A 22,751-nucleotide genomic window follows, 5' to 3' on the forward strand; every position below is an offset into this window, starting at 1 on the left:
TGGAATAATAAATATTCTTATTCAAACATAAAAATCTTGATTATGGGAGTGGTACTTGGTATGCATCATCCAGTATTTTTGTTGTTTTCATCAAATTTCACAACATGAAGAGTTCTGTTCATGGAAATAATGATTTATTTTATGATCAGTGTAGAGTTTTAACTTTAAATTTTGTTAAATTCTTATAATTTAACACTTACTATACAACTTACAAGAAAAACAACTAACAATCAACCAATCAATTATAGTATTTTGTCATAAATATGTAATTTATGTGAGTGTTTATTCTAAATAAATCTTTGTACAAATTGTATTAGTTTATAAGCATGATAAAGCAGTTTTCAGTCTTCCTTATTTTTCAGATGATTTCAAGTGGCCACAATTTCCTGCATGCCCTAAAGAAACATCAGCTAAGATTCTGAAAAGTTGCTGAAAAAGACAAGTTGATAGCTAGGTCATCATTTATCGGAGGGACAATAATTCTGTTGTTTAAAGGAAAGGTATTAAATTAAATTACACACAGGTGTTATATTATTATATCAACTACCTGTCTCCATGTGAAGTATTTACAAATTACATGTGTTTAGATACATTCAAGTTTAAATATTGAGCACAGGAAAACATCGTATTAATAGTGAATTTAAAACATTTTTTTTTAAATTGAGCTAGCATTTTAAAAAGTCTAATGCTATCAAGATTCTATAGTTTTCTGAATCAACCTGTTGTTTTAATTTACAGATGAAGACAGTTATACTTTTGATTCTTTTATTTTTGTTCATCCAAATTTTTTGGATTGAAGAAAATTTTATATTTCTTGGTGCTGCATACAAGCCTTCAAAATTGGTACTGTATGAATACATGTGTTTATAAATGACCCATTCGAAAGTTGAAAATTTACAATGATATCGTATATATTCTTTGTTCATTTAATTATACTACTCTGACTCAACGTTTTAAAAAACAAATCAAATCGCAATTTGAAAGTCTGCTCTTGTCACCTGTTCTATACCTGTAATTTCATTCCTATTTAATTATTAATGCATATTTTTTACAGCATGCCTAGCTACACAGATATTTTTACAGCATGCCTTAAAGATGTTAAGCCAATCATAATATGATATTATCCTTTGGTTTAATATACAAATTAAAGAGAGAAAACTTTACAGGTAAGATGCATGGAGTATTCTTTTGATTAATTGTTATTTGTTTGTAAATATTTGTTTTTATGTAATGAGGCGTAATCAAGCCGTGTAATTATTTATAAGCACCTGATTAATTGTTATAAAAAATGTACTTTGTCTGGGTTTGTGTATTCTTTTGCAAAGAGGAAGGGGGAGGGAAACATGTTATAAATAATGAATTTTGCCTGTGATTGACCACTTTTGCAGAGGCAGATTTTTTTTTGGGGGGGGGGGGGGGGGGGGAGAGGAAGGAGGGTAGGTTGTCATGCATAAGGCTACATTATGGTATGGCATTAACTTAACATGTCTCACTCAAAACATTGCCTTGTTTGGGTCCCCCTCCCCCTTTTTCAAAATCCTTGATCCACAAATGTATATTAGCCTCTTTTGGTTTTATAAACTCAGCTTTTCAAGTCACATTTGCAATACTGCCAATAGGCTTTAGATTTTCAAAAAAATGTCTGTGTCAATGTCACTGCAGAGAGAACTGCCTGATAAATGCCCATCTCGTAATATTAAAATAATTTGAAATCCAACTTGTTTCGGAAAAAATTATTATTTATTATCTGTTATATAGAGACTGTAAATTTTAAAGATGTCAAGAAGACATGTATGAAAAAGTCAATTTAAAAGATTAATCGTCTGACTGAAGAAGATTTCAAATAGGTGAATCTTTTTATTGTCAAATTACAAATTCATATCAGTCTATAAAAACAGGTGCAAATTACATGTTTTATAAGTGTATAAAGTCTATACAAATGATAGTGTGAAATTATAGACCTTTAACAGGTTTTTTATTCAAGTGCATTTAACTATAAAATAAAAGTGCACTATAAAATGCAGTCTCTATGTTGGGCCACATGGGGCCTGTAAGAATTTCGTTTACAGACCAATAGAATCTTGAACAATTTTTTTCTTAAAACAAATCAGCATCAAGTTTAACCTACAAAAAGTTATTGTGAAGACTTGGAATGAAGATAATATTTTTAACCTTAACATGCATGAAATATTTGCCACTGGACTTTAAGCAACCAACACTCAAATAATCATGTAATATTTTCCACTGGAATTGAAAATTATTATTGTGTTCATTGTAAATCAATTATCCTTTATTAAAAGTCCTAATTTTTCCCAATGAACTGTATGACATTTTTATTTTGGCCAAATCTAGTTAATTATAAAGAAACATAAATCTAATTGTATTTCTTGACAAGAGAGACAAGTTACTACCTTGTCAAACAAGCAGGTATTAAACGCCTGTCCCCTACAGACCTTTAACAATATATGATGAAGAGGATGGAAGCTTTTTTGTTCTGCTTTGTAAATCTGTCTTTAGTTCAAGGAGAATAGCCAGTGGTCAGTGTCTGAAGTGGTCAATTAAGTTGAAGGTTGTCTAGATTTTGTACAGTAAACACAGCTGTATAGATCTACTGTTAATTCTATTCTGTTAATTGGTTTACAGAGATGATGGCCAGTCTTTAGGGATGTCTTGCATTTATAAATTATTTTGTTTATCTTTCTATTTTGTCATATATATCTTGATTTAGTAAAACTAAACATTTTATAGAAAACAGAAGCAGAAGGAATATACCATCTTAAATACCGTGGATTCATTATTATTTGTTTGATACCAATTTTTATGAATTTCCTGAATACAGGGGAACCACAATTTCAAGTGTTCAACGAATTACAAATGTTTTTATATAGATTTATGCTGACTTGAGGAAACCCACGAAATTAAATATTAACAAAAATGCATTGCTTATGGAATCCAGGCCCGTAGCCAGGAATTTCCAAGGGGGGGGGGGGGGTTCGTTGGACTCATAAACTCGACTTTAACAGTCACAATTCGAACAGAACATTGACTTTAACAGTGCTTATTTGTTTTCAAGGGGGGGAGGGGCGGAGGGGGTGGGGGTTCGTCCCCCCTGGCTACGGGTATGGAATCAACCAAAATTGATACCCACAAAAATAAAAGAATTCACAGTATGAGTGTTTTGTTTTTAAACCTATGGTATGATCAATTGGATAAAGAACCACAGACTACATATACCCATATTTAAGTAATTGGTTTAGATTATAAAGCTTATTACATTTGTTTAACCATATAACCATATAAGCAGATAATGGTTAAGATTTTAGTAGCTTTGATGTAATAAACTGTAAACTAAATACTTCTTTTAGGAATGTTAGATGGGATATAGATTAAAAGTTTCTAGAAATAAAATCAGATATAAGAATTGAACTTGACACATAAGAAACAGGATAGGGACAAGTGAAACAGGAACCCTGAAATTTTCTAGAAATAAAATCAGTTATAAGAATTGAACTTGCTAGAACTAATAAAAAAGGAACAGGCTTTTGATTTTATCCCTTGTTTTTGATGGTAGGATTGTTAGATCTTAATTTCCTTGATAATGTTTAGTGAACTTTTTACCTTCCTCATTTTTGTCGAGCCTGCAACTTTTGTTGCAGAAAGCTCGACATAGGGATAGTGATCCGGCGGCGGCGGCGGCGGCGGCGGCAGCGGCGGCGGTGTTAGCTAACTTTTTAAAAGCTTTACATTTTAGAAGGTGGAAGACCTGGATGCTTCATACTTTGTATATAGATGCCTCATGTTACGAAGTTTCCTTCAGTCACATGTCCAATGTCCTTGACCTCATTTTCATGGTTCAGTGACCACTTGAAAAAAAAGTTCAGATTTTTTGTAATGTTGAATTCTCTCTTATTATAAGTAATAGGATAACTATATTTGTTATGTGCGTACCTTGCAAGGTCCTCATGTCTGTCAGACAGTTTTCACTTGACCTCAACCTCATTTCATGGATTAGTGAACAAGGTTAAGTTTTGGTGGTCAAGTCCATATCTCAGATACTATAAGCAATAGGGCTTGTATATTCAGTGTATGGAAGGACTGTAAGGTGTACATGTCCAACTGGCAGGTGTCATCTGACCTTGACCTCATTTTCATGGTTCAGTGGTTATAGTTAAATTTTTGTGTTTTGGTCTGTTTTTTTCATACTATATGCAATAGATCTACTGTATTTGTTGTATGGAATGATTGTAAGGTGTACATGTCTAGCGGGCAGATGTCATGTGACCTTGACCTCATTTTCATGGTTCAGTGGTTATAGTTAAATTTTTGTGTTTTGGTCTGTTTTTTTCATACTATATGCAATAGGTCTACTATATTTGTTGTATGGAATGATTGTAAGGTGTACATGTCTAGCGGGCAGATATCATGTGACCTTGACCTCATTTTCATGGTTCAGTGGTCAAAGTTAAGTTTTTGAGTTTTGGTCTATTTATCTAATACTATATGCCATAGGTCAACTATATTTGGTGTATGGAAATATTTTATGATCTTTATGTCAGTAGCGCAGGTTTCTTTTGACCATGACCTCATTTTCACGGTTCATTGCACAGTGTTAATTTTTTGTGTTTTGGTCTATTTTTCTTAAACTATAAGTAATAGGTCGACTATATATGTTGTATAGAAGCATTGTTAGCTGTACATGTCTGCCTGGCATGGTTCATCTGACCTTGACCTCATTTTCATGGTTCATTGGTCTTTGTTTAGTTATCTTGGTTAATGTTAAGTTTATGAGACAGTTGTAATAAAGCTTTATACTTAGGACTATCAACATAATATCAGAGACATATATAGCAAAATTTATGATTAGTATAGAAGGCGAGACATTTCAGCATGTGCACTCTTGTTCTCTTGTCCTAGCTGTTGTCTGATCTTTTACTTCTGGTAAGCTCTTCAAAGGTCAAGTGGTCCAAGAAGTTTAACTTCTGGGAAGCTCTTCAAAGGTCAAGTGGTCCAAGAAGTTTAACTTCTGGGAAGCACTTCAGTGGTCCAATTAGTTTGTCTACATCCAAGTAATTTGTCTTTTGTGTCACTAGTTGTCACAAAGAGACTGTGATTTAGACCCCCCTAAATCCAATGTGGCTGGTGCATTCTACTCCAATTTAAGTAAGCTTGTTAGATTAAACTTTGCAGATAGATAGAAATTTAAACCCTGTGTAATTAAAATATTTCACAGAATAAAAGAGGGAAAGATACCAAAGGGACATTCAAAAATGATATGTAATAATAAAAGAAATAGAAATATTAAAAAAATTGTAAATAATTGCAACGCTCCATCCAAGTCACAATATGTAAAAGGTATAAACAATTGTAGGTCAAAGTATGGCTAGAATGGTTTTCACAACACAAATATAACAAAAGATGGTCTTGCCGTGTTGTAGGAATAACAAACGAAAAGTTAGAAAAATCTCCCCATAACAACAACACCCCCCCCTTTTTCATAGTTAATTCCTGACAGTATGACTGTATCCAGCTGTTACCTGTAGTCTATAATAAATGTTGCATCTTGCATAATTAATTGTGTATTGGCTTTGTTCTTTGACAATGTTAATTAATTATAATGAATTATGAAGAAACATCAGAATAAACATGTTAAATGTCACTTTAACTCTATGTAATTCTTGGTAACTGTTAGCTGGATAATTTATCTCATATTGTTCACTGGAAATTCAGAATTTACTATGTGCACATAAATATGATTGCTATTTTTGAACATAGACTAAAGTAGGTCTGGAGATTAATTATTCTTATTTGAGGAAATTTTGCATAGAAATAATGCTATCAAAATTTTGAACTCAACTTTTTAATTTAGCAAAACCAAACCAGTTGCAATTTTGGCAAAGATGACTGAATTTACTGTATTCAAGTATAATACCTAAACAAATCTAGTTGCTTGAAAAAGGTGTGATTTTTTTCTTTTATCGTAGTGTAGATTGAGGATATTGGTCTTTAATGTGCATGAAATACATGCCACTGGACATTTGACAACAAAAATTACCAAATATCAAAAAGTGTAGTTTTCTATTAAGTTAATGCTAGCTAGAGGCTGTCATTATACATATATAGATGCTTTAAACTACCACATTTAAATCTTAACGTTGACCTTCCAGCTGCTGTCACGATCAAAACGGACCATTAAAAAAGGAGTATTTCATTGTTATATCCTGAAACTGCTTATTTACTTTGTCATGGAAATATTATTAATGTCATTTACATATATAAACTTTTGGTCCATCATCATTTGGGGGGGGTTAAATTTTCCGTTTATTTTTTACAATTTAGACAATACCCTCCTTGACTCCAATCTTAATTAACTAGGATTATCAGTTTTCTCATAGACAGTTAGTGGTTTCTTCAGCCACTCCCAACTTCCTTCACCAATAAAAAAAATGGTCGCCAAAAAAGTGGCGTTAAAACACCTACAATCAAATCAATCAATAATTTCATGGATATTGTTTTAATTAGAAAAAATGTATCCATGAAAATTTTGAAAATATAGAAAGAACTTTAGGTTAAAAGGTAAGAAGGCCTGACTTTAAAAAAAACATGGAAAAATAGCATGGTTAAACTGAGGGTTAAATTGCTGAATTGATAGTGCTTTTAATTAGAATTTCACTGCTTTATTTCATTCCTGTTGTGGAGTAAAATTACAATAAATTAAAAAAAGATTACTATTTTATAATGTTACTGCTCTACAAGGCTATCGCCAATACCGTAACAACATTGAATTAGAAAGTATTTTGTTCGACAAAGCATATTTCATCTCTATTGAAATCGGTGAGATACCTTTACTGATAAAAAGTTAAAATTAACATTTGATGTACATTTGGAGAGTGACTTTGAATACTTTGAATAAAATGCATGATTTAATTTATTATCCATGACTTATAAACTCAATTGGTTAATAAAATGGATGGATTCATGTGACGTCTGCCAAAAAATTTATCCTTCAAATTTTGTTTTTTAACTAAAGGTGACTTTTTACATGTCAAATCTTGGTTTGAATTAATTGATATTCAACAACAATTTTATCATTTTCTTGTTGTTTAAATTTATTAAGTGGGCTGAAATATTGAAATATCTTTCAAACAAGTTGTCAGCTCCTTTTATATAAATTTTGGATAATCAGAAAGGCGATAGAACATCTGTACAGAACATTTTCAGTTCTAAGCTAAAAAAAATCTTGGTAGAAAAAAAAGGCACCAAAAAAAAAAAATTCTTTGATAATAGATGAGTTATTTTTGTTGGAAATTGACTTTATTCACATGAATATCAATACATCTGGCCTTGCGATCATAAAACTTTTGAGCACGATTTTTGTGCTCAGACTCAAGAATTGACCAATCATTATACTGGATTTTGTGTTTCGAGCACTTATTTTGTGCTCGGAGTACTGAGAAAAGTTTTATGACCGAGACCCCTGTTCATTTAAAATATATATAAAAGAAAATAACAAACATATTATATATGTAAGTTCTTGGTTATTTTATTTTTAAATGAAAATATAAAAATTTAGATTTCAAAAGCTAATTTATTACTTGCTTCCATTTAGTCTGTTTAACTTTGGTATTTGATAAAATATAAAGTAAATTAGAGGCCGTTATCAATATTTAGTATGTATCTATTAAGATAATATTTTAATTATTGATAAGTTATATTTTTAGTGTCAAGGGATCAGCTAGCTTAATAATTGATCAAAAGAGTTTTGAAAATGTTAAGATTCATAATTTACTTAATTAAGGCCAAATAAAATAAGATGTGTGGTTCTAGTTACATCTAAAAAAAGTAAGGGTAGGTAGGTAGGGATTTTTTTTTATTTTATGTTTTATTTTTACATTCAGTCTATGGGAGCAACATTCTGACTTTAACAGTGCTTAATTAAAAAAGACAAAAAAATCTTTAGGGTACGCTATTTTTAAAAAGTTACGGGTAGGTAGGGTAACTGGAACCACACATATATTTTTATTTGGTCTAAGAGGACTATTAGGTTCTGGTTTATTGGTTTGCCAAATCAGGTTTTAGCTTTTATTAGTATAATATCTCCTATATCTGTGGAGCCGTTGATATGATGAATTCTGTTCAAATCTCTTGGCATTAAAGTATTTATTCTGGATAAACCATATATTTATATCAAAATTTGGTTTTGATACCGCCGTATGAGTTAACAAAGACCTGTATCTTTATGGGTGTAAGGTCATAGTCAAGGTCACAGCAGCTATTTATAGACTTTCTTATTAACCATCAGGGCATTGTCAGTTTATTTTTCGATTGATGATGTCTGTATGGTATCTTTTCCATCTCTATTAATTTGAGGAAGAATTTGGTTTCTGGATGTATCTTTTTAAATTGTATGTATAGCTCTTCGTAATTAGTATTCTTGCATACAGGCTTTCAATTTTATGCCCCTGCCGTAGCAGAAATGCCTATTAACACAAATGAATATTGGTGGCAGTCACTTTTATAGGGCACAAACTCAATCAAATTGATAAATGTTAGAATATGCTGCTGTTTTCTATATTACCACTTAAATTTTGTTATCACTGGTCAGAAAAACTATGCTGTTGGTCAAGTGACCATATCATACTTCAGCAGTTTGTTGATAGGGATCTGTAACCAAGAAATCCACAGTCTAATATCTAGGAGACTGATATGAGGATTCGGTCACAACTAAATGTTAAACCTAAATAACCATGCACCATAACCTAGCAGTAATACACAGAAGATGAATTCCACTTAGTATATAATTTATTTCCAAGACTGGAACTTGTCACCATCGCTGTGACTTCCAAACTTATGTCTTTCACAAAATAGTACAATATATATATATGAGAATTAAACAATAAGCTAAGATCAATTATTACATAATGTGTTGACAAATATAAACAAGTTATTATCCAGATAAAGAAAATATATAATTAAAACAACAATAAAGCAATAGTAATGATCTCTATCAAAACAAGCAAGCATTTAAATAAGCGAATATAAGTGTCTTCTGTACACATATTCAATATAGACAATTAATGTTCAACAGTACAATCTTCACATTTTTCACCATTGGTAGTCAAATAAAAGTTACTAGTTTTCAACGATATTGTTTATACATCATGATACATTTCCACCTGTTTTCTTCTTTTGTTTGATCGTCATAGTAATTTTCCAGATATTATTATAAAATTACATATCACATTGTCTTTTACTCTTCGTCAAATATTCATGTTAGGTTAATAAAATGTCACTTCAGGTCACAAATCTCTGCTAATATTAAAATGTCACTTCAGGTCACAAATCTCTGCTAATATTAAAATGTAGATAAATAAATAAAAATTCCCCAATTCAAATGAATTAATTATGATAAGAGATAAATTAGGGTTAATCGGTGTCATGTATGATTATAATATTGGTTGCACTTACATTGATGAAGTAAAGGACCAATGGTGGACCCATAAAATGCAGAAATGGTGGACACACAGATAAAGAATTGGTGGACCCATAGATGTATGGTGGACCCATAGATGTGACCTACCAATGGTGAACCCACAAAATGAAGAAATGGTGGACTCTAGAAGTGACCAAATCGTGCATTTAAACTTAATGAAAGACAATTTATTTGAAATTATAAAACTTATTAGCAGAGATTTGTGACCCGAAGTGACATTTTAATATTAGCAGAGATTTGTGACCTGAAGTGACATTTTAATATTAGCAGAGATTTGTGACCTGAAGTGACATTTTATTAACCTAACATGAATATTTGACGAAGAGTAAAAGACAATGTGATATGTAATTTTATAATAATATCTGGAAAATTACTATGACGATCAAACAAAAGAAGAAAACAGGTGGAAATGTATCATGATGTATAAACAATATCGTTGAAAACTAGTAACTTTTATTTGACTACCAATGGTGAAAAATGTGAAGATTGTACTGTTGAACATTAATTGTCTATATTGAATATGTGTACAGAAGACACTTATATTCGCTTATTTAAATGCTTGCTTGTTTTGATAGAGATCATTACTATTGCTTTATTGTTGTTTTAATTATATATTTTCTTTCCAGATTATTCACAGATTAATCATATAAAAATGTATATGTCTAAATATGTTTTATGTTCATTATATAAGAAGATGATATGATTTGAATAATTATGTGTTTAACTTGCAGATGATGACCGATATGGATAATATATTAATAATCTTATATTTCAGCTATATATTGCTATTGTTATGCCCCTTTATGCACCTAGAAATACTTCATGAAGTATGCAATGAGCTCATTGTAGTTAATTATGTAAGAGTTGGACTTGTCAATATTAGTGAACTTCAGAGAACTTCCCTGATATGGACAATCTAAACTTGACCATTCCCCAAACCAAGAACATGTATATATAGTTATATTTTATTTACAGGAATCAGTCGTGTAATTCTTGCTATATAATATATGTGTAAAATATTGTATTTTTTTATTATGCATTTAGTATTTTAATTGAAGATTGCAGGAGCAATCTTGGCGACGAAGGGAAGGGTATAACCAGTATATTTTAGGTACAAGAATGTTAAAATGTGGAATTCAAAGATTTGTATAATTTAGTATTAGTTAAGATATTTAGCACTAGCTTAAGAAATAATTTACTTGATAAATAGTTAATATAAATCTTCACAATTTTAGATAAGTGTAAAGCAAATTATTATGTAATCCTCTGAGGGCTAAATTGACAATAGAGAATTAAGGATTAAAGAAGTGTTATATATACAAAAAGGATTTCTTACTTTTTAAGATGATTTAGGTTATGTCACAAAGACTTGATATTTGGGAAATAGATAAACTAGTATTATTATGTAAATTAGCTATTTGAGTATTAATGTTATGTTAATTAAATAATGAAAAACAATATATATTAGTTGACCATGTAGTAGTAAGGGACAGTCATGTATTAGACTTGTATTCTGAGACTTGCTTTATAGTCACGTATTGGACACTTGTGTTATAGACTTGGATTTATATTAGACATACTGTTTTATTATGTCTCATGAACTTATGTGATTATTGTGATTATTGTGATTGATAAACTATCATACTGAATGCTGATTTAATAAACATTATATATTGAACTTTGAATCTGTGTTACGTTAACATGTATTCATATGAAAGCTACCAGCTAGTTCCCCCAACCTAGCAAGATGAATAACCAGGTCAGGAACGTGCAATGTACTGGCCTTGGTTATAGATCAACAGATGGTCAGCAACATATCAAATTGGTTTAATTATCCTATTAAAGATAAGTTATAACAGCAGAAATGGGTTTGTTTAAGGTGTACTGAATATTTTTGAAGTGATTTATAATACTGTTGTTGTATTATGATTTGCCAAAGCAAAAATTCATATATGAAAAATATATATTGTCATTAGTTTCCATGGTTATGTCAAAACCATTATATTTTTTTTATGAAATGGTTTTCCAAACAGTTTTTCAATACTTTCCAGTGCTTAGATTAAGAGATGGTTCAAATTACATGATACATTGTTGGGCCATAGCACATCCTCTGAGGATATCATAAAAAGGGTTAAAACGGTACCACCTGCAAATGTCAGCCTTCCAACATAGTGTCATAAAACTGTTATCTGATTTTATTTTATTTATTTTTTTGGGGGGGGGGGGAGGGTAAATCCTGAAAATAGGGGAATTCTAGACTACTTTTCATTGATTTTTCATATTGAAAATATCAAGTAATGTTATCAATATCATGTACATGGTTCTTAAGAGTTATATAATATCTCCTAAAGGTAGAGTTCACAGTGAAAAATGTAAAGATTCAAATAGACAAATGTATGCATGTGGAACATTGAATTTTTATTAAAGATTTCAATAAATTTGCAAATGATCCACGCCTTAAGTAAACATTTGAAATATGAATGATCACAAAATCCAATTCAAATTAATAAAAGGCTTAATTAAATAGTTTACATTGATATCTCCTCGTAATTTGAATGAAATCAAAATGTTGACTAATTCTTTTTGAGTTGCTGCTTTGAAAATATTGAAATAACATGCAAACAAGTATAGGCCTTCACGGTTTGAATTTAAATAAAGTTGAGTGGTGATTGAATGGAAATTAAATAGCATTTTGTTTGATACTTTGATTCATAACAGTATTGGTACTTTTACTTTGTACTAAACATTGTTAAATTATTAAGTTTTTGCTCAAACATGGTGGGTCTATTTTTTGTAGATTATGTAATTTTAAAACTTATTTTAAATTTTCTTTCCTCGCAATTATGATCATATAGATAACTTTTTCCATGTTGTTGTACCTTGTATAAGGCTGGAAACATTATCTATCTAGAACAGACCAAACCATCATCAATATTAAACGGATAGTAGCTACGATTTTCATTAAAATTACTTTTTTAATCTATATGCCGGATTTTGTACAAAAAGTAAAATAATTATGATTAGAACAATTACTGGTTACGTTCCATTAAGCGTTTAGAAGCTTTTTAACGTTTAACACCTACATTTATTTATTGTCTATAGATAATAATTCGATGTTAAGCCCAACCCTTATTCATATGACCTTTACTCTTCAGTTCCTAATGCGCAATCGCACATTGTGCCTCGAAGGGAAAATGGTCGAACAGGGGAATGTTATCGCGGAAATAGTATGTGAATTTACAGTTTCAGCGAGAAAAGAAATAAAAAAGAGGTGCAGACAAGTTATTGTAAATTAAAAATAAAAAACGTCGACGGGATCGGTCATTAAAATCACTCAAAACACCAGCGACGCAGGCAAAGTCAAACAGAAGTAGCTGATGGTTTGCGTAATGTTTACATTTCTTCAATTTTCCAGATCACATGAACAAAAATCTCAACGTGTTCATAATTGTTAAAAATATGTTTATATAAATAAATTTACGGGCAGTAATCTCCCACCTTAGAAGAAATTATAAATCAACTTCCTAAACCTTAGTATTATTTTTCAAGTGTATCCTTCATGGAGGCCCCAATTTAACACACAAACACGTGTATACATTATCGGCATGGTTAAGTCATACAAATGTAATAACAAGTGTATAATATCGCCATTGTTGGAGAATCTTGGGTTGGAATAATATGCCGGTATTGTTATATTTTTTATTTACATAATTTGATAAATGGCGTCAAATATGTACGTTTAATATAGAGTAATTATCAAATATGTAAGAAAACAAAAAGCACGTGTTCGTATCTATATATATCTTGGTTAGCTCACTCGCTGTGTCGGCAAAGTTCGGGAAGTAAACCCGATGCATAATTAATGAGATGAATAGGCACACAACATGATATGAATTATCAATTATTAACACTTCTGTAGTTTATGAAAACATTCTAGCGATCTTATTGCTTATATTTAGTACATATCTTTGATTTTAGCAGCTTTAAAACTTGTTCATATTTTTGTCAAAATCGTAGCTACTATCCCTTTAAAGAAGATATACATATATGCACTATTTCAGCTAAATTAAGGTACCCTGGCAGCTGCTAGAGCCAAGCAGAGGTCGATTTGAGGGAAGGGGAGGATGTCTTTTATTGGAAAATTTGGTTGATTATATAGAGAATCACTGACACATTACTAGAGCAGGCAACCTTTTGAGCAGTCAGTGGGCCCCACTTATGGAAATTTCTTAATCTGCCAATGTCTGCATTTCACAAAAAACTTAATATTAAAATTGATAATAAGTATTTTTGTGAAACGCAAGCCTGCATGCTAATCTTTCCTCTTGTATAAGGCCATAAAAAAGAATAGGTTTGTTTGCCCAAACGCTACCTACCCAGAAAAAAGCTGCCTACTCAAATTCTTTTACTGTCCTGATTTGAAGAAGTTTTTTTTAATCAAATAGGCATGAAGACTAATAAACATCTGATACTTCAATTTCTCTTTTTGAAAAAAAAGAAGAAAATGCATACCTACCTACCCACTGTCTCAACCTTTGGGTAGGGTTTGGGAAAACCAAAGTATTTTAATTGTGGCCTAATGATTAAAAGGATAGATCAAGGATTTATATGCAAATAAGACAATAACCCTAAATAAATGATAAATGAAGAAATGTCTTCATCAATGTACAAGGATCTATACAATGTCAAGCTCAGAGGCGGATTTAGAGGGGGGCCAGGGGGCCCGGGCCCCCCCTTTTTGGGAAAAAATTTGGTTGCTTATATAGGGAATCGTTGAAGCGTGACTGGAGCGGGCCCCCTCTTAGGTCAGTCAGTGGGCCCCCACTTATGAAAAATTCTGGATCCGCCACTGAAGCTCTAAATTGTTGCATTCAGATTGTGAATAAAGATATAAAGAATAATTTAGAGAAGAGAACCCACATTGAACCCTCCAATTTGATGAATTGTAAATTATATCATGAAGAACTGGTCATTTACTATGACAAATTGAAATATTTTAAGTCCATGAGCTAATATTTTATTTTGTTTTATTTGGTGCCTTTGATGTAAGGCCAACTAAAATTAATTAGTAGATTTTCATCCAAAGTTTTGAAAAAAATGGGGCGGGTGGGAGGATTTTATTTTTTAAATTTTATTCAATTTGAAACCTTCTTGTGGCGTGAACTTCATATATATGCAAGTGTTATAATTACAAAATTTAGCTTATACCATGTAAATGTTTAAACATGTATAAAGAATCGTACATAATTCTTGAATAAACATCTCTGATTTGCAACGTGGACTGTTCTACATGCAATTGCCACTTTAGAAACATATTTTCAGCAAACAGTAAAACCATGGAGAAATTCTCTATTCATTTGACTACCAACTCCAAATTTATTTTGCTCTCTAAGCGATGGTTTGTAGTCCCCATAAACTTATGCAAATGCAATGGTATGCAGCACAAGTATTATGAATGAAATGAACACTCGAACAAGTGTTGCCAGGAATAGTAAAGTTGGCGCTTTTAAGATTCTCAAGTTATGCAAGAAGTGACGCATATATAATTACATTATAAATGCTATTTTGTGTTTTTAAACAAAAACAATAGCCATAGGTAAATCTAAGGGTTTTCTAGTACACAATGTGTATGTTTGCCGACTTTTTTAACTCTTTTTTTTCTACCAATTTGTTCCACGATTCTTGCACTTTGGAAATCATTCACAGCCCAAATTTGCTTACACAAAGTCAATGTATTATTAAATAAATCCACAATTTTCTGATGAAAATTTGTGACATACCGCGATTTGCGTTGGACACAGCGTATTTAATACTCGTAACCCGAATATTTCATGTCCTTCTGGTAATCTTTCTATATTCTCCGTAGATGATACTGTCATCGTTGAGCAGCAGATTTTGTACTCGAAACAAGAAATATGAAAACCGAAATTTTATAAACAGGAAGTTCGAATGAAACGAAATTATTGACGGTTACCGGTAACGGAAATGAACAAAATCCGGAAATCGTAAATTTTGCAAAATAAAAAAAACCGGGGCGGGACGATTTCAGAGGGGCAGGCGGGGATGAAAATCTATAAATTAATTTTAATTGGCCTAAGAGTAAAATTAAACACACCACAAAAAAAAATTGAAATATGGTCTTTTAAAAGATATGTCAAGGCACCCCTTTCCATCAAGGCACCCCTTTCCATCCTAAAATTTTTGTCAATACAATCATATGAATTTTGAAATTATTCCACTTTGAAATTTGTATAGGAACATTCCAGGTCAAGTCAATATTTTACAACATGCCAACAAGAAATTGCCTTGACCCATGAATATTTAATTTGTTTTCATCTGGAGTTGGCCACTTACATTTGTAGAATGACCATAAATTTAAGTGCTGGCCAGTAAGACGATTATTAATGTTTATTTGTTAACAAATTGTAAAAGCATGTAAAATTTATGGCATGTTTTGATGTTTGTGTCATAGCTGTCAGAAATGTGAACAAGATGGACATTTAGGTGAACTTGATTAGCTATTTGAAATGGCAATGTGTAACATGTTTGAATTAGAAACTGACTTTAGGTTGTTTTTGTAGTAAAAAAGTAGATTTCAATGTAGTTTATCAAAGAATTATTCAAGGAGTGCATCTGATTATTAGATGTTTTCTTTACTTTTGAATTCAGAGACTTACAACCAATGGTGCAGTGCCAATCTTGCTTGTCTCCTGCTATATAATGCTTGCCCTCATTGTCTTCTTGTGGACTACAGCCATATAAACTTACTATTCAATTTCAGACCAGCTTGTTTGTGATCTAGTGCATTAAACTGCCGCAATATAGCCTTTTTGTGCTCATGCGGCGTAAAGCAACCAACAATCAATCAATCATTAAACCAGATTCCTTGCATAATCATGCACTTTGATTTTTAAGTCTTTTGTTAACAATTATATCTAAAATTTATACGAAAAAATAAAATATAGTGGTCAGGTGGTCTTAGCTTGTTGTCAAAGGCTGTACTGTACAGTGACCTATAGTTGTTAACTTCTATGTCAATTGGTCTCTGGAGGAGAATTGTCTCATTGGTAATCATACCACATCTTCTTATTCTATTATATTTATCTCTGTATGATAATTTTTATGCCCCATTTTTGGGCATTATGTTTTCTGGTCTGTTTGTCCGTTCGTCCGTCTGTCCCGCTTCAGGTTTTTGATCGAGGTAGTTTTTGATAAAGTTGAAGTCCAATCAACTTGAAACATAGTAAACATGTTCCCCATGATATGATCTTTCTAATTGTAATGTCAAATTAGAGATTTTATCCCATTTTCATGGTCCACTGAACTTAGAAAATGATAGTGGGGATGGGGCATCCGTGTGCTTGGGACACATTCTTGTTTTGGCTGTAACAGAATGTCCAATGCATTTTATGTCAGTTATCTTGTTAAATATATTGACCAAGACACAGACAAAGTGCCATGTAATTTGTTAAGGGTGTCAGAACAGATGCATAGTATATCTATAGAATAACTGATAAGCTAATTAACTGCACAAGTCTGCAGTCAAGATTTATCTTAGGATCCTAAACATAGCACTAAATCAATGTCCCTTTAATAAAATGCATCTGTTTTTCCGCTCCTTTTATTATTCTGATATTGTGCACTAAGCCTAGAAAATCTGGTTTCTTGCTAAGATAACAATTTGTGTTTTCAATATGTATTTATAAAAAAAAACACAGAAAAAGTGTTTCGTAATGTTTTTGTTTCACATGTTTTTATTTATCTGGAGTAAAAAATTATGTTTTTTTGTTATTTTATTTCCAACGTTTCTGTTCATTGAATTACATTTTTTTTAATGAGAAAGTTAAAGTTCACTTATAGAGTAAAGTAGTTTGTCTTGTTCTTTATTTTGCATTTACAATGTACCGGTATTGAAATGTCAAGACGTTTACTATAATATCATTGTTATCAAAAAGAAATTGTAAAACTAATAGTTTAATAAATCACAATACCTTTATTATAAGCCAATTTCCCATAATACCTGTTCATTGTAACCTACACAAATAGTATTTGTCAATCATTTAATTTAATATCAAATGATTAAAAATTTACAAGTCCGTATTTACAGCATGCCACAGATAGGAGACTGACTTGCATGTTTTTAAAAAATCGTAAAACTGCCTTACTGACCACATGTTATGTTAATTTGATATGTAATGATTTTAGAGATAAGAGTTCACAAAATTCAACTCTAGAGCCAGGTAGGAAATCTTTTTTCCCTCTAAGAATAGTTTATTTTAAAATTGTCTTTGAAAATCAAACTTCTCAATGATTTGCCAATGAATTGGTTCCGTGAAATTTAAGTTATCTTCAATAAATCATATTTGATGAAGATGGTATATGTATATTAAATGTAAATATGTCTTTTTGCTAGATTTTTTTTTTTTTGGGGGGGGGGGTGTGTCCTCAGGATGCTGTTTTATTGATACATACCCACATGTTTAGTTGTATAATTGTATAAATATCATGCAGTCTTTTCACCCCCCCCCCCCTAAACATGTACCTAAATGTCAACTCATCTGCCATCTAACTACATATGAACTGAAAAATCCACAACCAAATGTATTTAGTTTAGATTTCATATTATAATTTAAAGTTGTTAAAACATGCTGTGTAATACAATATTTTTGTGTAAAGATTTTTTTGTTAGATTAAATGCATGCTGTTCTAATGACATGGTGGTGATAGGTGCACTCTGTTTGTTTAGAGAATATTTCATTACTTCTTATGTTTAGAGGATATTTATTACTTTTTAAAGGTGTGTGCCTTCAAAAGTATAGGTATCTCTTTTATACATTTTGTTAAATCTCATCTCATATCAAATTCATACCTAAACTGACTGAATTTGAATTTAATGAAAATATAAAGTGACCTGAAAATGAACTTCCTTTAAAACGACTATGCATGAATTTATCAATATGATACATACAAATTTTGTTATATCATTTCAGCATAATTTTGCAATTTTACGAATCATGCAATATTTCAATTGCATTTAAATATTTATAAGAACTTCGTGTACAAGAATGTTTCTGATGTAAAAATACTTGCATTCAGTAGTGAAGATTTATGTATAACTTAACCATGTTAACTGAAAGAGATTTTGTTTAACTCTAAGATATTTTTGGCCAAAAATGATTTGTTTTCTGTGCATTATTTTGCTATAAAACTGTTATTTGAGAGACAATACATGCAATATTTGTACTTAGATATAAAAGAGGGATTTGATTTTATACGAAATCCCGGGCTTAAAAACACGACATCCCGAAATCCCAGGCTAAAAAAACATGAAATCCCGAGGTCCCGAAATTCGAAATAAGAATTCCTGGATCCCAAAAGGGTCAATCCCGAAATCCCGAGCCTAAAAACACCCGATCCCGGAGTCCTGATAAAGGTCCTATCCCCCCTCATAAAAGGTACAATTGCAAATAAGTCAAATTATCCACCTGAGAGACTAAATGACATAGAGGTACGTTATGATTGCAAATAAGATGACTATATACATGATATACCAGCAAATAAGTGAAAGTAGATGTATGGCCAAAAATAAAACCAACCAACCAATATATATATTTGTTTCTTGTCATCTGGCAGAAAAATATAGGGTTGGTAGTTTTATAACTAATTTGATTTACATTGACTTGATAAAGAAAAGTTCTGGACTTGCAAGGTGCATTTATAAACATCAACAAAAATGTCTTGACTACTGCAATTACTTTTATACCAAAAATGTCCCAACTTTTACAGTGCTTATTAATAATTCTATACTTTTTATGCCCCACCAACAATAGTAGAGGGGCATTATGTTTTCTGGACTCTGCGTCCATTCGTTTCGTTCGTCCATCTGTCCCGCTTCCGGTTAAAGTTTATGGTCAAGATAGTTTTTGATGAAGTTGATGTCCAATCAACTTGAAACTTAGTACACATGTCCCCTTTGATATGATCTTTCTAATTTCAATGCCAAATAAGATTTTTAACCCCAATTTCACAGTCCACTAAACATAGAAAATGATAGTGCGAGTGGGGCATCCGTGTACTATGGACACATTCTTGTTAATGATCCTTTAAAAACATGAAAACGTCAAAAAGAATATGATAGGGTAGCCGGTAGGCATGAACAAATATTATAATAAGTGAGGCTGCAATGCAAGAATGCAGAACTAGATCTGTTCATAGGTCTAAGCAACTATAAGTCGCTGCTCAGCCTTCAATAATGAGTGAAACCATACCACACTATTGTAAGTGATTAAAGGTTCCAAAATGTCTTGAAATGGGTAAAAATTTCAAGGAGAAAAACAAAGGCCTGATTTAAGTTAATGATCACTAAATGATTGATGTCAATTGGTTCATTGTATTTTCTTTATTCAAAGAGACATTTACAAATACTGCGAAGGGAGATAATCAGAGTTTAAGATCCTTAAAAGGTTATTTATTTGTTCAATATGCTTTGAAAGCAGTAAAATAGCCACCTCTAGTTGAAATTGAGAGGTAGAAACATTTTTATGTCCTTTAAAATAACATATCTTAAGTGTTACGATCACGGAATTTGAACACCTTTCAACGCCAAAATCTTGAAATCTGAATAGATTTTTAACTTTAATGTGAAATTAGTATAAAACTTTTCTACTGAAATCCAACAAAGAGCGTAGCTGTTAAAAAATTTTGAAACATATTGAATTTCAAAAACTTTTATGGGTGTGGGGTCTATAAAGTCAACTTAAATTACAAAAATAAGATTTGATGTTCAAGGTATTACATTGCAAAAGTGAGAGTGAACTTCCAGTGCACTATTTGAATAGTTGACAATTTGATGGTCTTTTTGAGACTAAATATGTGTTATCTTGTGGCCACAAACATCAAATGAGCAATAATTTATATTTGGTTACATGAGAAATATATATTTGAAGGTGTTCTAAGGGTAGTCGATTTTAATTAATAGCCAACACTTCAATGTCATTTTGGCACTTCAAACATGTAATTTTATGTAACCAACACAAGACTAATACTTCAAGATACTTTCATTGTGATTTACATCAGTGTTGAAGTTTACCTATGATAGGCTATTTGTGTAACTTGAACTGGTAATTATACGATTGAATTAATTAAACGAAATAATTACAGAGGATTACCTTTAATTTAGCAGGGTCTCTTATGTGTTTTGTAAGAAACAGAGATAATAAGATAGAATTATAAATCTTAACATAACGAGTGCTATTTATACCACCAGCGAAGTGTTGTCTTTTAAATGCAGATAATCACAGGCTTAAATTATAAAGGTAAACATGAGTTAGTGATCTGTGTATTTTATAGTCTTATATAATAAGGTAAGGTTTTCTTTCTTTTTGTAAAATTGTATGTTAAATTTATTTTGCTGGTATACAAATTTTTGTTTTTTTTTAAATGCAGATTGTCACATCATTTTTTTCAATATATGTAAAACAGTAAACAGGAGATAGGGTGATCAATGTATTTTAAAAGTTTTATATGATCAGGTTAGTCTAAATAATTATGATGTCTTGAAAGGCTGTTATATTTTTTTCTTTGACGACCCTTACATCTTACATACGCAGGAAGGCGTCAAAGCCAAAACTTGAAATAGCCTTCCAAGACGTCATAATTATTTGGACTAATGATCAGGTATGTTTTTCTCTCTTTCCTTTTTGTTTAATTGTTTTTTCTTGCTGAAAACTGAGGCAGTTGGTAGTTTAAAATTTAAAAATAATTCCACATTATAGCGTTAAGCTTATCGTTTTGTATGTAAATTTTTATTTCTTTTTTTTTAAGGGGGGCGAGGGGATTTATTTTGAATTTAAGGTGGTCCATGTGTACCATAGTTGTATTACATACTAATAGTAAGGGTTTTGTTATGTTTATAAACAGATTGCAGTGATCTTGAGTTTAGGTGGTCCACATGTATTTTAATTGTTTTTCTACCATGATAAATTAGCAAAGACATTAACCACTTATTGTTGTGGTAATTTTTCATATATGCATTCAATTAAAACAGAATGCAATAGCCATTGAACACTTAAATTTTCTCCCCTTTGGTTTTCCATTGCCAGGGAAATGTAATTTTTTGCAGTTTACTGAATTATGAACCATCAATGATATATATGCAAAAAATCAAGGAAATTTTTTTTGTGCCATCATGACAAATAATGGAGTATCATACTAAAATAAAGTATGATAGCAGGATTCAAACTCCAATTCGTGATTTGATGTACATAAATTTAAAATTTGTGCAAGTTTGAGAGATCATACTATAATAACGTTTAATTAAGTTTTGAGTTTTGTTTGATCACCAAGAAATTTGCATACAATTAACTGGATGCATTAGATTTGAAAAGAATACAAATGAATTATATGAATATAAATGTTTACAATTTAGATAATAAGACCAGGTATTTCCGTTTAAGATCGTTAGATATGTTTGTTCTGTTCATATATATGTATTTAATGACGCTTGTCAAAATCAAATGATTTATAAATGTTATTGTTGCCAATACTTAAAAATGTATTTCAAATTTGAAATTGATTAATTAAACTGTACATTGGTTATAAGGCCAAATAAAATAGTATGTGTGGTTCCAGTAATATGTCAAAATGGTTAGGGTAGGATGGATTCTATTTTTAATTTTATGGTGGGTTTTTTTCATCGTCTTATCGGGGAACAACTTTCTGACTGTAACAGTGCTTAATGGAAAATGACCAAAAAATCTTTAATGTATAGGCTATTATTAAGACTAAAAAGTAGGGTAGGTAGTTATAGTGTAACTGGAACCACACATATATTTTAATTTGTCCTAAACATGATAAGTGTATTTTAATTATCCAAATAGTTTATAGCTTTTGACTTGCAGGTCTTGATTTAATTTTAAATGGATGATATCTTCACAGAAAATAGATAAGAGTTGTGTTACATGGTATAAATTAATGTTTAATCGCATTAGTTGATTAAATTTTACAATTATTTAACTCTAAACAGTGAATGTATTATGGCTGTAATGAAAATTTGGGTGGTATTTTAAATACTTTTTGATTGGTTATTGACACCATACTAAAAGAGGGACAAAAGATACCTGAGAAGGACAGTCAAACTCATTAATCGAAAATAAACTGACAACGCCATGGATAAAAATGAAAAAAAGCAAACTGACAAACAATAGTACCCATGACACAACATAGAAAACTAAAGAATAAACAACACGAACCCTACCAAAAA

General features: G+C 31.1%; 1 protein-coding gene across 2 annotated transcripts in view; it reads left to right on the top strand.

Annotated features, from left to right (window-relative positions):
• The first annotated feature begins 362 nt into the window (after positions 1-362).
• LOC139498997 (solute carrier organic anion transporter family member 4A1-like) overlaps positions 363-22,751 on the top strand; it is a 74,952-nt gene continuing 52,563 nt past the window's right edge. For both annotated transcript variants that reach the window (XM_071287635.1, XM_071287637.1), the window contains exons 1-2: positions 363-500; positions 1,055-1,166. The gene's annotated coding sequence lies outside the window, so the exon portion shown is untranslated. The remainder of the gene's footprint in view (positions 501-1,054; positions 1,167-22,751) is intronic.

This window comes from Mytilus edulis, chromosome 12, assembly GCF_963676685.1.
Source record: "Mytilus edulis chromosome 12, xbMytEdul2.2, whole genome shotgun sequence".
Taxonomy (NCBI): domain Eukaryota; kingdom Metazoa; phylum Mollusca; class Bivalvia; order Mytilida; family Mytilidae; genus Mytilus; species Mytilus edulis.